This window comes from Melospiza georgiana, chromosome 2 (genome assembly GCF_028018845.1).
Source record: "Melospiza georgiana isolate bMelGeo1 chromosome 2, bMelGeo1.pri, whole genome shotgun sequence".
In the NCBI taxonomy this organism is placed as follows: Eukaryota; Metazoa; Chordata; class Aves; order Passeriformes; family Passerellidae; genus Melospiza; species Melospiza georgiana.
Genome location: NC_080431.1, coordinates 61,663,237 through 61,676,690, shown reverse-complemented (window position 1 = coordinate 61,676,690; position 13,454 = coordinate 61,663,237). Strand labels below are relative to the sequence as shown.

At 42.0% G+C, this 13,454-nt stretch overlaps 1 protein-coding gene across 2 annotated transcripts in view; it reads left to right on the top strand.

The window, feature by feature from the left end:
• The first annotated feature begins 289 nt into the window (after window positions 1-289).
• The window catches only part of WASF3 (WASP family member 3), a 63,476-nt gene continuing 50,311 nt past the window's right edge, over window positions 290-13,454 (top strand). For both annotated transcript variants that reach the window (XM_058045213.1, XM_058045212.1), the window contains exon 1: window positions 290-351. The gene's annotated coding sequence lies outside the window, so the exon portion shown is untranslated. The remainder of the gene's footprint in view (window positions 352-13,454) is intronic.

The window sequence follows — 13,454 nt, the reverse complement described above, 5'->3', positions numbered from 1 at the left end:
GGGAGGGAGGGAAGGATGAGGGAATGAGAGAGGGAGGAGGGACGGAATCGCCATCCCTCGCTCCCAGCCGCTTGTCAGCCCCAGGTAGGGGCCGATGATTGACAGCTGACACCGCCCCCCCGGCGCTCTCATTGGCCGTTCCCCATGCCGATCAGCGCTCAGCACCGCCGGCCCCTGCTTCCCATTGGTGGGCTGTGCCCCGCCCCTCGCGCAGGGACCATAAGGGCGGTGAGGGGGCGGGGCCTGCGGCTGAGGGGGCGGGGCGGCGGCGGCTTAGCCCGCGAAGGCGGCGGCGGCTGGAGCGCTGGAACGGCGGCGGCCGGAGCGGGATGGGACGGAGCGCTGCGTCAGGTGGGTGCGGGGCTCCGCTCCAGCCCCTCGTAGCCACGGTGCAGGGAGGGCAGGAGGGCGGGCGGCCGCGCTCAGAGGGTCCTTTCCCGTCCTGCGAGGAGCGCGGAGGGCGAGCAGTCGCTTTTTAGCGGTCTCCAGCCCGCGGGGATAATCTCGGCGCTGCCCTGCGGGAGCCCCCTTTCTCCTCCCGGCCGCGGCGGGAGCTGCTGGCTGTGCTCCGCTGGCCCGGGCTGAGCTGCCCGTCCTCGGGCCCTCTCGCCTCAGCTTTGTTCCGAGTCCTCCGCCGGCCTCGGCCCCTCGCCCGTCCCCGGAGCCGCGGGGCGCGCTCCCCTTCCCCCCGCGCTCTCGGGGAGGCCCCGGAGCCCTCCGTGCTGGGGTCGGGGACGGGCCCCCGGCCTGTTCCCCGCGGCGCTCCGATGGGGCAGCGGGAGTACGGCGCCCATGCCCGGGAGCCGCCCGTGGGGAGCTCGTTCCCCGCTCGTGTTCGCCCCCCGAGAGCGGCCCCCGGCACCGCCGAGGCTTTCTGATGTCCGGCGCTCTTCAAGTATTTAAGAAATAATCGTCTTTGGCTTTGAAGGGCGCTGGGAGTCCTTGACACCTCGGGAATTTTTAAACTCTTCCCCGCCCCACCACATTTTTCCCCCCCCTTCTTTTAATTGTTTTTGTTTCTACTTGACTCTTTAGTAAATGTGTCGCTGAGAAGAAGTCTGGAGTCTGAGTGCAGGCGTGTGAAGACAGGGATTTATCTCAACTGCTCAGTGTCTAACACTGAACTAAAAGCAGTTAAAAAATGCTTTGTTGATTCCCTTTCTTTCCGATATAGTTCAGTATTCGCTGCAGATAACAGAAGAAGGGCTGATAGTTTTAGGTTGAGCAGTAATCAGTGAAGTGGGGCCAGTACTTGAGTGATTGGATACAGTTGTGAGATTCCTTGATAGAAGACACTTCAAAGCACAAATGGTGTAGTGTGTGTGATGTTTGTGCAGGAATAGGAAAAAGCTGTACTTCTTTGTGCCTCTTTTGTAAACTGCAGCGAATGAGGGGACAGTGTTCCTGTTAGAAAAAGATGGGGCAAATTACGAAAGCAGCCAGGAACTTTATGAAACTTTAAATCTGGGGATGAGGAGGTTGTTTATTCTTGCCTATCATGTAAGACCGGCCTTCTTTTTAAAACTTGACATAGGGAATCAAAAAATATTACATTTAGAGGAGACAGACTGTTGTTTTGACTTTGGCTGATACAGTATTTTCCATAAACTAATAGCGAGTGTACTTGTGGAGAGGAATGAAGTAATGGAATAAGGCTGCAGTTCTTATCCTCCAGCAGGCTGTCCCACACTGCAGCGCTCTGTAGTTCAGATGTGAAGTTATGTGGCCTCTAATATACAGAGGCTGACATGATGCAAAATAATTATGCTGCACTAAAGTGCTCAAGCTGGAAATCTGTGCAAGTTACTGGTTACAGTGCTTGCAAACTTCATGATTGAAGATTAAACTCTGTGTTTGAGCAGTGGAACTGAGCTTTGACAGTTGTTATGCTACAGCTTTTTGCCTTTTAAGTTCTCATCAGAAGAAAATATGCTAAGATGGAAGGACAGTTATCTGCCCACGGGCCCCAAGTCATTCTTAGTAAGAATTAGGATGTTTTATCTGTAGCTATTCATTTGAGACTAGGACCATACTATGTTTCCCTTAAGTGATGTGGAAACTTGATTTGTTTCCAGCTGAATTCTGGGGATGAGTTGTGCAAAGCAAACTTTTTCTGTCCCTTGCTGGAAGATTAGTTTTGTGTTTATATAGCTAGAGGCAGTATGAATGGAGTTATTAGGCAGTGAACACAGAGGTTTTGTTGTACATGAAATAATGTATAATTGAGCCAGTCCTCTTCTCGTTTTCCATGGCTGTTTTCCTCAAATAAAGAGAAAATAGAAAACATTTTTTTATCAGATACTGAAACAATAGTCTTGATTATATTCAATAGTTACAGAAATTGAATAGTCTTTGTTAATCTTCTTATTTGTCGATGGAAGTATTAAAAATTACTTTACATGCCAGAAATAGAATTGCGTGTGTTTTAAAAAGGTATTTTCATAGCAGGAATAAGTTACTGTGGCTTCATATTTGATTTTTATGGTATAACACATGTGACATTTCATAGTTAATAATAGCATAAACCTGTTTGTTCCTCAGTATATGCTTTATCTGTAAAACATGCCTCAAGGGATCATGATTTTACGAGAAGCAATATAAACTCCTTGTATGTCAGCTACTCTTTAGTGTGCCTACTTTAGCTCAGGTTTATTTACTTTATTCTTCAGTGAGAAGGTACATGCCATTTACTTGTCTGAAACAAGAATAGCAGTGTCTGTGGGCAGTATTGCTGTATGGAGGAAAGAGAAAGAAAAGCCATCATCTGACAGATGATAGAGTGTTTTGAAGTGTCTTATACAGTGATGAGAAAGACAGGGTTTCTGGAAAGCTAACCAAACCAGAGAGGATACTTTGGTGAAGAATTCCAGAAGAATCTTCCATCACTGTATCAGTGTGACCTGGACATGAATTAGCTTTCATGCCTTTGCAAGTCTTTGTTTTTTGATTAAACTTCCTGCAAGAACAGTCACATATTAGTGTACTCTTTGTTCTTTTGAGCAGTCTCAGAGCACTCTCTTCCAGAGTTCTCTTGACTGCTTTGTGTGAGGAAGAAGCAAAAAATACTGCTGCAGGTAATTTCAGTCTGCTCTTGCAGGCCTGTCTTTAACTGATGTGTACTTCATGTTGTCTTGTAACTGCTCTGCAATCTTGTATAATACAACTCTTCTTGGACTTTTCAGTTCAAATGGGATGTGTTATGACTTCTGGTTCATGTGTGGCTCCAGTTAAAATTATTAGACAAGCTGTGGTCATTACTTTTGACTAGTTTTTCTTTTATTTTTTCTTGCATGGGATCCTGAGCACAGGCAGTGTATCACATGAATTACACTGCTGGTGTAAGTTACTGACCAGGCTGTGTGTGCCCAGTGGGTTATGATACGGAGTTTTGTTAATTATCTCCATAGCAGGGGTACATTAGCATACAGTGCTGATGGGGAGCAATTGGTCTTGTCTTCTCTAATCTTAATGGCATGCAGTAGATGGAGATCATTGATAGGATCAGATTACAAATGTCTTCCAGTGTAGGATGTAGCTGTACTTTGCCTTTGGAAGCTTCCCTGTACAAGGAGTGTGATAAATTGCAGGCTGTCACTGCTTATTCTCTTGAAAGGAAAGGTGGAGGTAGAGGGTGGCTATTAACTTCTCCATATGGAAGGCTCACATACAGAATACCTGTAATCTAAGAAAAATTAGTGTCTTGACTGAGAATTAAATCAAAGCATCTCGAGCCTTAGCTCTAGCAGAGCTGCCATAGCACTTACATTCTCTCCTGAGAACTTAGTCTGCCTTTAGAGGTAAAAATTACAATAATCTCAAGTTACACTAGAATTATTTATTACAGTTTAACCAAATGTTTTCCTTCACATTTAACTATTATTTAGATCCAAGTCAGCCTTTGATAAAAGTTGTTGAAATGTTGCATTGGGTTCTTTTCCTAACTGGTAAAGCACAGTTGTTTTTTCCCCCTCTTTTGAAAATTCAGATAACTGAAATATTTTTAGCTACTGATGGATGTAATTTCTTCTGCCACAAGAAGAATCAAAATGCTTGGGCAGAAATTAAGAAATTTGTGCAAACAGCTGGAGATCAAAATGGCAGCCTTTATGCTGATTTAAGCTGCGAACTTAGAGCTTATCTTTGATTTCTTCATTTTTGGCAGGGGAGGTAGCTGGAGAATTATTTTGAAGGCTTCTAAGTATGGTAAATATTTGTTGGATTTGCTGGTTTTTATTTGTGTTAAGGATTTATAGGTGTCTGGAATTTCAACATGTTGTGAATTAGTTTTTCCTTTCACATACTAAAATATTCTGCTATGGAACTGATGGTGTTTTCTGCATCTAGCAAAGCAATGACCCAGAATGTATGGGGATTTTTTTTTTTTTTTTGTGGACCTCTCAATTCAGCAGAATTTTAGTTAATCGTTAATTCTTCAAAATTCTTGGAGCCCCTTCCTATCTAAAAAACATAATCTCTTTATTCTAACAGAGATTGGGTAGCCAAATTCAATGGTAGGGGAGAGCATGTGTTTCTACTGAGTGTAAAGCATAGTATGCCTCATTTATTAAATATATTGGTTTTGAGTATTCATTGTACTTGTGCCACTTGCATGCTTGAACTGATGTACATTTTCAAGTGTATGTTTTGGAAGCAGAGAAATTGAAATTGTTATTCAGTACTTCAGCTGATGGATCCCAGATTTCTTGGGCATATTCACAGTGGCAAACTACTTTGCTCATAACAAGTAATAGTTAGAGAGCTTGTTTATGTAATGGGTGATGCATAATACATCAAAACATGTTAGTAGTATCCAGTCAACGTTGGAATTGATTTCTTGGTGTTGGTTTTGAAATCCTGTAGTTGAAAAGGTCAGTATCAAGCGATGCCGAGTGAGGAAAGCCATTCATTTACTATGGACTTGGTGGTGTTGTAACAGAGCAACAGGCAGCTGTGGAGACTAATGTGCTGGAAGACAAGGCCTGCAAAGCTTGTTTTATTTTGAGACTTCAAACAGCCTTTGGAAACACTTCTTTGAGAAGTTCTTCTGCCTCATTACATGTGAATGGATAAATGAAGTTTGAACTTGTGAATTAAAAGGCGGGCTTTAGTGGCAATGTGGCTTTTTAGTTTGTTTTTCTGCAGCAGTTAGGTCTTGCTGATCAGTTTTCTATAGAATGTCAAAATTCTCTGGAACTTATATCAGCACTGATTTACTGCAGAGTTATTTCCTGGGAAAGTAGTGTTTTTCTTTATAAAGCTTGGCTGCTGCTTTGAATGCTTAAACAGCTGCAAACATGGACAAGAATACATCACTTCAAGTGAAGCCTTTGATTTCATGCTGAATTTGAAGACACTCTTGTATCACTGTTTTTTGCATATGGAATATTGAAGTTTCTTCTCACCTCTGCATGCCAGCTTGAGCTGGAGCGGAGCTGCAGTTAAATCTTAAGTCATATTTAAAGATGTCTTGGTGCAGTTATACTAGTGGTTTGGTTACAGTATCAGATTATTTAACTGAATAGTAGGAGAAGGGTATTTGCATTGCTAGACAAGCAGCTGTGCAAGCCATGTGCTTTCTATCCAGTCTTCTTTTGGCAGAAGGAACCAGGAACTAGCATTTCAGCAGCTTCTTTTTTTTTCCCCTAGATGGAGGAGATCTTGTCTCCCTCTGCTCAGCCAGCTTGCTTCTCTTGAAGCTTTGCCTTCCAATCCTACAGGTCTTGTACATGCTCACTGTAGCAGGCATCAAGCACTGCTCATGCTCTTGTAGACTATGCTGAAATTTCAGGTATCCTTTGATACAGGGTGGGTAGCTCCACACCAGCACATAGTGAACATTAGGAGCTACACATAGTTATAGCTCAAGCTATTCTTGCTGTAAAGACAGACATTCATGTCTAGTTGCTGAATTTCTGTACTGGATTTGCACTGATAATGACAAGAGAAGCTTCCATGTTGTTGGACTAATAAGTGGTAGCCTTAAGGATTTTTGTTGTCCCAAAATAGCTGCATTTGAAATACTAATGTAACATCATTGGGATTCTGATTTTTTTTCTAGAATACTTGCTGCCTTATTGGAGAAGGTGTGTGCGTTGTGAAGTGTTGTTCTGGTTGCTGTACTAACAACTCTGAGGGCCTTGGATCTGCAGCTTGCTGTCATGCTTGGTCACACAGCTGGCTGAAGCACTGTCTGTCTAGTTGGCTTGATGCTGGAGCAAGCTTAGCAATCTTCTGTAATTTCTCTGTCTTGGAGGGTGATGGCAAGATTCTGTTCAATGGGATTTAGAATTCTACTTGCAAAAACTGCAGAGAGAGAGGTGATATTTCACAGCTGGGGAAGATTTCAGAACTTCTGTTGTCTTAGCTGCTTGGAATGGACTAAATATTTTACATTATTTAGTAAATTGGTCCAGTTACTGTTTCTGTGCATTATTAATGAAGGACAGAGTCAAATATTGTAGCAGACTGAACCCTCATCTTAAATCTCCGGCTTTCTGCAATATGCAGAAATAAATCTTATGTAGTATATAGCCCAATCTGCATTTTTCTGTTAGCTATTTTGTCTCTTAATGTGGGACTATTGAGGCAGCAGTATTTCTGAAATAATCACCTTTACTGGGTATGTAGTATATATTACTGCTGCCTGTGACAGTGACTGCTGAAACCCCAAATTCTTTGCCTTCTCTCCCCGTTTCATGCTTTAAAATGAAGCTGTTAAATGCTTTGTGTGCCACTTCCTCATTTGCATTTTCTGTTCCTCTTGCTGCAAACTCTCGCTGATGCATTTTTTCTGAAGTCTTTCACTTCCCTTCGAAAGTCACTCCTATATCCTAGTAATCCCTGTAAAAAGACAGACGTTATGATGAACTTCTGCTTTGTGTCATTTCTAGTAAAACCCACTCATGCCTTCTTTTTGAGAGTGAAATACTTGGAGATGTAAAAAAACCAAACCCCAGCAAAAACCACAACAAAAACCCTTCCCAGCTGCCACGTGCATCCCTGAAAAAATTTAAAATGGAGGGAAGTAGATGCAAGACATGAAGTGTAAATCCTTGCCAAATGTAAATCCGTCTTCTCTTAGCTGAGTGAACTGCTTACTATCAAATTTCTTTAAGCCACAGAATGTTGGTTTTGGCAGGAACATCAGAAAGAGTATTCTTTCTTTTAAACAGTTGTTGTTTGGAAAACAAGCATATGTTTGGCATCATCATAGAATTCTAAAAGAGGAAAAAGTGGTTTTATTTTCAAAACATATAGTAGAACTGTATTTTCAGCAGAATCAAATGTTAAATGCTTCTGGAAGCTTAAATATAATAGTGTGTCCATACAGTTGGTTGTCAAGGTTGAAACAACAAGCATAGTTAGCCCCGAAGCTACTAAATGCTAATCCAAGCTTGGCAAGTATTTTTCTCAGCCAATTGAACTGAGGAAGTTAGAGAAGCACATAGACAGCCTGTAATCAAGTTTTTAAAAGCAAACTTAAATGTTGAGGTTCAGTTATAAAAAATGCAGCCTTATTTTATAACTTTGGTAATGGTGATGTTAACTGTAAGACCTGTGACTCTAAATCTGTACTTTGAGTATCCCCACTCTTATTCATCCTGGTGGAATTGTTGCTGTTAATGCTTTTGAATATGAAGCATTAGAAAGTATACTGAATTAGATTTTGTGAACCTAAGGGATGATAGTCTAAATAGTGACCAGCTTTGATTTGTTGGTCGAAGGTAAGATGACTTGCTTCATGCCTCATCACAGAACAATGAATGCAGCACAGAGCAGTCTGGGTTACTCAAAGAAATTTGTGTAGGTTCACTGAGTTATGGGGATAGGCTAAGAAATGAGAAGAATTGTGTGTTTTAGCACTGGGTGGGAAACATCAGGGAGATTGAACTGTGAGGGTGAGAAGTATGGATGTTGAATCTAGAGGAATAAAACTAGTGAATTTAATTGAGGGTTACTGAGAGTTGTTATAATCTCTTGAAGATGTTTAACCTGATATTTTAGAGCTAAAATATAGAGGAAACCTTCAAACAAAAGCTTGTCTGAAATACAAAGCTTGAAGGACAAGTGTTCTTTTCTCAGAAGTGTATTTTTGAGGCTTCTAAATCCACTTTGAACAGAATACTAAAATAAATGTAACTCTAGGAAGATAAGACTCTAGAAATAATTGAATTCTGCTGTGGATTAGTTAATTTGCATTATATTAGTAGTGTTCTCTAAAATATGCCTTCCATACCTTTTTTTTGCTCATTTCTGCAGGTGTATAATGAAGTGTTCATCCTCTTTTCTTGTTCAAAGCACACAGGACTTGATGATTTAAATCAGATTCTTATTGGGTGCTATAAGAAGAACAAACTTGGCCAAAGTGGGAACCTTAAGCAGTATGGGTTTTTTTTTGTAGGCTTGAAATAACTTTTGGTGACTCTGCATATAAGAGAACATGACCTATGGAACAGCTGGCCCATAAGAAGTAGTTTTGTTGCAGAACAGACTTATTTACATGTTCACTTGGTAATAGGCTACTCCTAAATAAATGCCTTTCTCAAGGGCAAGATACCCCTATACTGTTGTTGTACTTGAAAATGAGGTAGTTGTGAAAACATTAGGTCTTAAAAGTGTTGGGGGCACTTATCTTTTGAAAAAAAAGTGTGATTCCTATGATAATTTGCAGCATGGTTTTCTAAAATAACAAAGTCAGTATTCATCTGCACTGTGTAGAAGGAAACACTGTATTATTTGGGATCAGATGATAGTTTTAAGTGGTACTTCATAAAGGAGGCTTTGGAAAAAAAACCAACAAACCCCAAACATTAACAAAAACCTCCAAACAAACAAGGTTCCCTGTCTTCTTGATGATCCGTTTTAGTTCATTGTGCTTGGTGCAGAATTTGCCAGAGTTTTATAACCTGTAACAACATGAATGGTCTGCTCAAATGATTGTGGTGCTTACACCTCCTGGGCACTTGTTGGTCATAGAGGTGATGTCTGAAGAGCTACATGAGCATTTAAAACTGAGGTCAGGTGTAGTAGGAGAGGAAAGGCATCGGGTTCTGCATCTGCTGTGGCTTTGCTTGCAGCCTTGCACCCATCTGCAGTGCATGTGCTGGTGCTCTTTGAACAAAGCTTCGTGCATGGCATATCAGGAGTTTTAACTAAGCCTCCCTGTTTGGCTCTGTTTTATTCCTCTACTGCTCTCTGGCCAGCACCAAGCAGCTGTTAAATAAAGAGGGCAAGAGGAAACCACGTGTCACAGCCGTGCAGCTGTGGTCCTGCCCGCTGGGAAGTGGAGTTGTTACTCTTCAAAGCACTGTGTGGTTTCTGCATTTTATATGGAGATGGGAAGAGGTGGATTTGAAGCTGTGCTGGGTTTCCTGCTGTCTTTTATCTCTTCCTATCCTAGAATGAAGTGGTAACTAATATCCAGAATGTCATTGCTTCCATTTCCAGATGTAAGCTGCACATTGCTCTGGAGCTGTCAACTGCTGCCTGGGCAGGCATGGCATTGCCCTGGGACATGGCATCCCTTCTTTCCTGGGACATCCTCTGCCTCCACTCCTGCCTACATAGGGTTAAACAGAATAGCTGCTCTTCAAATGAAAAAAAATTCTTGCATGTTTACTGGCAGCCCCTGTCTTTCAGCAACCAGTTGCCACATTATTTTTTTTTTCCCAAAAGTCAAGATATTTTGCATCTTACATGATGTGAATCTGTATTTAATTACTGGAAATCTAAATTATTTATGTTTTTCAAAATGTAAATAGATGAAGGCAAAATTGAAATGGATATTTTCTGGTTGTTGGAAGACTGAGGAAGGGATGCAGACAAGAAACCAATCCAGAATAGGATAATTTACGTGCAATCACATTATTATGGAGATGTCTGAGATGTACATATTGTATGTATTAAGTAATTTAGGTTTTCTTTGTGGTCACATCATATCTTAGTTATTTTTTCTGAATCTCTTAATGGAAATTACTTTGTGAGATGCTGCATTTGTGGCAGCTGACTGCCTCTTCTTCCTCCTCCCTAGTAGAAAGTACTAAACATGGCTGCAAATGTCATAGTGAAGTAATCTGAAGGATTGAATTTATGGGAATATTTAGCGGGAACAGGTAAAATTAGTCTCTTTATTTAGTATCAACTGTGTGGTGTTGAATCTGATGGTAAGGCAGATGACCTGGATGGTTTATGTGATTAGGATAATGAAGTCGATATTTTTCATTACCTATATTAAAAAAGTATTTTAAATTCCTTTTTATGAAAAGAGGACTTAATTAAAACCATAAAAATCCCATGGTAACAGCAGGCATGATTGCTTTAAGCCACTTCAGCCTTCTTTTCAAAAGAAAAAGTGGACTTTATTTCACATACTTCTGGATTTTTGGTGATTTGTTTGATCTTCCTAAACTGCTAAGCTCCTCAACATTGAGTGAGATTTGAGGTCACAGATCCATGCAAAACTGCTTTAGTTTAACTGGCTTATAAATAAAAATGTTTATAACAAAAAAGACCCAGAAGAAACCAACAAAACTGTTGCATCTGGCCCTTTAAAAACAGGAGAAGGGAGGGAAAAAAACCCCCTAGAGAAACTGTGATAGACCTGAACCATGTAACTAATGCTAAAGTATGCCAGTCTCTTTCAAGAACAGCTTTCCAGCTGGGATGAAATAAGGAATAATTCAATACATAAGTTTCACCTGTTAAAAAGCTTTCATTTCTGTCCCTCCCTTCTCGCCCACCTTATTTCTTTACATAATAATGTCCTTGATTGAACCCCATAGGTCAGCTGTAAGGAGTCATTAACTGTTGAATTGCACTGAGCTTTAATTTTCTAAATGGTGGCTCTTTAATGATTAATCTGCATGATACCTCTTGTTTGAAAACAATTTATATGGTTTTTGAGACTTTAAAATTGGGGGAAAACGCCACACATTTCACAAATATCTTCATAGTGATAAAACATACTGGTTTTATGTACGTAGAGAGATCTGTATCTGTAGGTACACAAGGCTTTGTAAATGAAATAATTACAGCATTAGCTGCATGCACACATGAGTATGTGCATATAAGAGAGATGTTTACAGGAACAGAGTATTTCAGTTGGAAGCATTTGTCCAGTCCAGCTGCCTGACTGCTTCATGCTTCAAAGTTAAAGCATGTCCTTAGGGATGTTGTTCAAATGCCTCTTAAACACTGTCAGGAGTTGAGGCATCAAGCACCTCTCTGGAAAGCCTGTTTGAGTGTGTGACCCCCTCCCTTGGTGATGAAACACTTCCTGCTGTCCAGCCTGAACCTCGCCTGGAGCAGCTTTGAACCATTCCCACGTATCCTGTCACTGGGGCCCAAGGAGCAGAGCTCAATCCTTCTCTTTTCACTTCCCTTCCTTGGGGAGCTGTGGAGAGCAGTAAGGTCACCACTCAGCCTCTGCTTGTCCAAACTAGACAAACCCCAAGTCCTCAGCCACTCATTACAGGACTTTTCCTCACAGGCCCTTCTTCAGCTTTGTTGAGCCTCTCTGGACACATTCAAGCACCTTCACAGCCTTCATAAATTGTGCACCTGAGAACAGTAGACAGTCCTTGAGGTGAGGCCACATCAACACTGAGTGCAGCAGGACAATCTCCTCTTTTGCCTGGCTGATGATGCTGTTTGATTCATCCTGGGATGGGGTTTGCCCTCTTGTCTGCCAGGGCTCACTGCTGACTCAGACTGAGCTTCTGCCCACCATGTACTCCAGATCCCTCTCCTAGTTTATATTTGTGTCTGGCATTACTTTGTCCCAGGTGCACAATTTATGAAGCTTTGGACTCGTTGAATTTCATGCTATAAATCATAGACCAGTGTTCCAATCTATGTAGATCCCCCTACACAAAGCCCCCTGTTCCTCAGGAAAGCCAAAAGCAGCTCCCAGTTTGGTATCACCAGGAAGCTCAGTAAAGGTGCACTGCCCTCCTGCATCCAGATTGTTGGGAAGTACAGGAACAGGAGTGGCCCTGGAACTGATCCCTGAGGAGCACTGCTGGGGACCGGTCACCAGCTGTACCCCCTTCACTTCACAACCCTTTGAGCTCTGCCCTTCAGCCAGTCCTTCACCCAGCACACCATGGACCCACTTGTCCTGCAGCTGGACAACTTGTCAAGAAGGATGCTGTGACAGTATCAAAAGCTTTCCTAAAAAATCCAGAAAAAGACATTTACTGCCTTGCCTTCTTTAGATCTGTGACCTTATCAGAAAATGTTACCAAATTAGCTTATTAGTTATGACTTTCCTTTTGTGAACCCATATTTACTGTGCCTGAGAATTGCATTATTCTCTAAATTCCTTTCAGTATTACCCAGTATAATCTTTTCTTCTATGATTTTTCCAAGAGCTGAGACCACTTTAATAGGACTGTCGTTTCTTGGATCTTCCTTCATACCCTCCTTGTAAATTGGAGTAAAACTAGATCTGGATCAGCAGGGACCTCTCTCAACTCTGAAGACTTCTGGTAGATGATAGACAGGGGTGCTGCTGAAGCATCCACTGGCTCCTTCAGAACTCTGGGATGACTCCCATTGTTCCCCATGGAATTGGAAATATTCAGCTGATCCCTTAGAATTTCATTGTCCGTAAATGGAAACTTGCTGTTCCCCCACTCACTGTCTTCCATCTTGGGAGTGGGCAGCCCCAGGTCCGTCAGTATTGTGACTGAAGCCACCTGGCCAGCAGCTTGGGGAAGGTGATTTTCAACTTCTGCTTCGCTCTTGTGAGATCCCACCTGCAGTGCTGCATCCAGCTCTGAGGCCCCAAGCTAAGAAGGATGTGGACATGTTGGAGCAAGTCCAGAGGAAAGCTGTGAAAATAATCAGAGGGCTGTACCACATCTCCTGTGTTACACAGGCTCAGAGAGCTGGGGCTGTTCAGCCTGGGCAAGAGAAGGCCTTTTGTAACAGGACAAGAGGCAATGGCTCTATACTGAAAGAGTGGATAGGAAGGAGTTCTTCACTCTGAGGGTGGTGAGGCACCAGAACAAGTTGCCTAGGGGTGTTGTGGATTCCCCATCCCTGGAAGTGTTCAAAGCCAAGTGGCTCTGAGCAGCCAGGGATAGTGGATGGTGTCTCTGCCCATGGCAGGGGGTTTGGAACAAGATGATCATTAAAGTTACTTCCAACCTAAACCATTCTGTAATTCTGTAATGGAAAAAACCACTGAACGACATTGTTTTTAATTCACCCCCAGCAGTCAATCATCTCCCACAAGTCCAATGTTTTGTTTTAGACCCCTTGCTATTTATATACTTTAGAAAGCCATTTTAAGGGATCATAAAGCCGTTCCCAATGTAAGCAAGCTTCATATCTCAGTTGTGGTTTTTTAACAAAGGATGTGGCCTTTTAGGAGGACATAATAACAGGGAAGGTGAGTTTTTTCCATATATCTACCCACTCTAGATCACAAAGCATTATTCCGTCTGCTA